The sequence below is a fragment of the Pinus tabuliformis genome, chromosome 1_1, assembly GCF_031772625.1.
Source record: "Pinus tabuliformis cultivar Carrire ecotype Pingquan chromosome 1_1, CPIR1, whole genome shotgun sequence".
Classification (NCBI taxonomy): Eukaryota; Viridiplantae; Streptophyta; class Pinopsida; order Pinales; family Pinaceae; genus Pinus; species Pinus tabuliformis.
The window spans coordinates 892,126,607-892,129,691 of record NC_142297.1 but is presented as its reverse complement, the minus strand read 5'-3'; the positions used below and the strand labels follow the sequence as shown (position 1 = coordinate 892,129,691).

The following is a 3,085-nucleotide window of genomic DNA, read 5'->3' as shown; positions in this document are numbered from 1 at the left end:
CTGTAATTATTAGTTTTTACTTTCAAGTGTGGTCATGAATTTTGAAAAGCAAACAATTTCAATTTCAATAATTTTGCATTTTTTCTTGTAAATTTTAAATTTAATAATAAAAATTAAGTCACATAGTCAAAATCATTTCAGATTGTTTGGGTAATACTATCTCTATTATGGTAGGATTTTTTCATATGGAATTTCTAACTAATAACTAATTTTCCTATGGATTTTTAAAATCTTATGTTGTTTAAAATACATTTTTAAATGTATAAATAGATTCAAAACTCTTAAAAATTCATTGGGCACTCTAATTATGCAGATTTTTTAAAATTCATCAACTTTTAATTAAAATTAACTTAAAAAATAATAATGAAAAAAAAAAGATGTTTCATGTATAAATTAAACTAAACCAAAACCAAATAATCTAAATATTTTTATAACCACTTTGATTTCTTATAATTATTTTAACTTAATTTCAATCACATATCTTCATCACACCACATGTTCTATTAAAAAGCTTTATAATTTATTATCAATAAAAAAATCCATCCAATCATACTAAGAGATTGGTATGCCCAAACCAAACACTATTCCAAATGATTTTAACAACGGACTTTGCAGCACCAGATTTTAGAGTCAGGCTAAAATTCAAAGTCGTATTCTTTAAATATTAAATATTTTTTACTCGATGGACTTTGCAGCACCATATTTCAGAGTCAGGCTAAAATTCAAAGTCGTGTTCTTTAAATATTAAATATTTTTTCCTCAATGGACTTTGCAGCACCAGATTTCAGAGTGAGGGTAAAATTCAAAGTCGTATTCTTTAAATATTAAACTGTTTTTACTCAATGGACTCTGCAGCACCAGATTTCAATGGTCAATCGTGTCGATTATAATAAGAGCTGGAGGAACGCCGAGGGGAAAACAACTGCTGCAACAAATTATTGTCAGGGCAGTCCAGAGAAAGAATAATAGTTATGAAGATTATCATAAGCTTGCCAGTACTATTGCAGTTCTTCATTGTCGTTAAGGGGAGCGGGGCCTCATGTCCCACGGATTTTAACTACGTCCACCGAATTCCATGGAACTCGGGTTGCTGCCAGGCAGATGATGCGAACTGCTGCCAGTCATTATTCAGTTTATTTTCCGTAGGCGTAGCTCAGCATCTCAGAGACTCCTCCATGTTCGGGTTCCCCGACCATGCCTCCGCCGATGCTTGCCTCAATGAATTCCAGCAACAGGTTTCTTCACTGCGCAGGGCGGCTCTTTCCCCCACCTTGGTTCCCCGCTGCCTCAACGACACATCAAAGTTTGTGTCCAGACCTAGCCTGTGCGATGGCATACAGACGAAACGGGATTGGATTGATCGGTTGGGTTTCACAGCAATTGATTCGTCGTGCAAGGGGGATCTCTCCGACTTACGTGTTTGTGGTTTATGCGTTAATGGCATTCAGCAGGTCACCAGCAGATTAGTCCGAATGAATAAAAATGCCACCGATACTACCAGTCACCCATGCTTCGACTTTGCAGTTCGCTATGCTGCGGAGGTGAATGAATTGGGGCCAAAGAACCCGAAAACCGCTTCCTGTGTAATCAGATTGCCCATTCTCCTGCCCAAATCGAAGAATAACAACCGTCTGGTTTTAATTTCCACGTCTGCGGGTGCTGTGGTGGTCATTTCTCTTTCGGCGTTTCTGAGTATTTATCTGTTGAGGGCGAGGAGAAACCGCGATGCCGCACACACGCAGTTCGTAAAGAGGAACAGAGACCTTTTGCGGGCAACCATGAAAGTGAAACCTACCACGGACTTAGTATGGTTCAACATAGAAGAGATCAAGGCTGCGACCCACAATTTCAGCTCGGACAACCTCATCGGTCAAGGGGGTTTCGGGACTGTGTATAGGGGAACGCTTCTCAACGGTCAGCCGGTGGCCGTGAAGTGCATCAGAAACTGCTCTGCCGAAGGGGATGCAGAATTCTTAAACGAAGTGGAGTTTATCAACCACATCAGGCACCGAAATCTGGTTGCCTTGAAAGGCTGCTGCGTTGCCAGTGACGACAACGCGGGGCACCAGCGGTTTCTGATTTACGATTACATGCCCAATGGAAGTCTGGATGATCATCTCTTTGGACGAAAGTCGAAGGATTCACTGAGCTGGACGCAACGGAAGAACAGCGTCATGGGGACTGCGAAGGGCTTAGCTTATCTTCACGGCAGTGTTCAACCCCCGATTTATCACAGAGACATCAAACCTGCTAACATTCTGATGGACGGCGAGATGAATGCCTGTGTATCCGACTTCGGGCTCGCAAAAAAATTAGTAGAGGGAGAATCCCATATGACTACTAAAGTAGCAGGAACGCACGGCTACTTAGCCCCCGAATACTCTCTCTATGGCCGCCTCACAGAAAAGAGTGATGTCTATAGCTTTGGCGCTGTGTTATTGGAGCTCATAAGCGGCAGAAAAGCTTTGGATACCTCCCTGGAATCAGCCTCCGATTACCTTATTACAGATTGGGCATGGAAGCTCGTCAAAGCAGGCAAAGGTGTTGAAGTAATCGATGAAAGGATTCGGAACCGTGGGCCTGTGAACGTCATGGCGAGGTTCGTTTCAGTGGGTATTCTGTGTTCCCATGTTATGGTGGCTCACAGACCGACGATTGCAGAAGCGCTGAAGATGTTGGAAGGGGACATAGAGATTCCTGAGATACCGGACAGGCCTTTGCCTATTTCTTACCAATCTCTCAGCCGTGAAAACAGCACCACTTGAAGGACTCACAACAATTTCATTCGCCTGCCTTAGGGTTTTGGTTTATTCTTCACCGAAGCATTGTTGGCCGACATCAATTCAAGCATGCGAAAATTGTAATAGAAAGCATTTTTTTTAGTAACCAATTGACTGCGTATGTTCCAGAGATATTCTATCGCACTCCCATTGTGATTTTACTGGCATTGTAGTAACCAGATGAATGTGTATGCGAAATTTGTAATAGAAAGCATTTTTTTTAGGTAACCAGACGACTGTGTATGTTCCAGAGATATTCTATCGCACTCCCGTTCTGATTTTACTGGCATTGTAATAACCAGACG

The 3,085-nt window shown here is 41.5% G+C and overlaps 1 pseudogene; it reads left to right on the top strand.

Moving 5' to 3' along the window:
- Window positions 1–938: 938 nt before the first annotated feature.
- Window positions 939–2,846, top strand: LOC149217271 (putative receptor-like protein kinase At1g11050 pseudogene; annotated as a pseudogene).
- The last annotated feature ends 239 nt before the right edge of the window (window positions 2,847–3,085 follow it).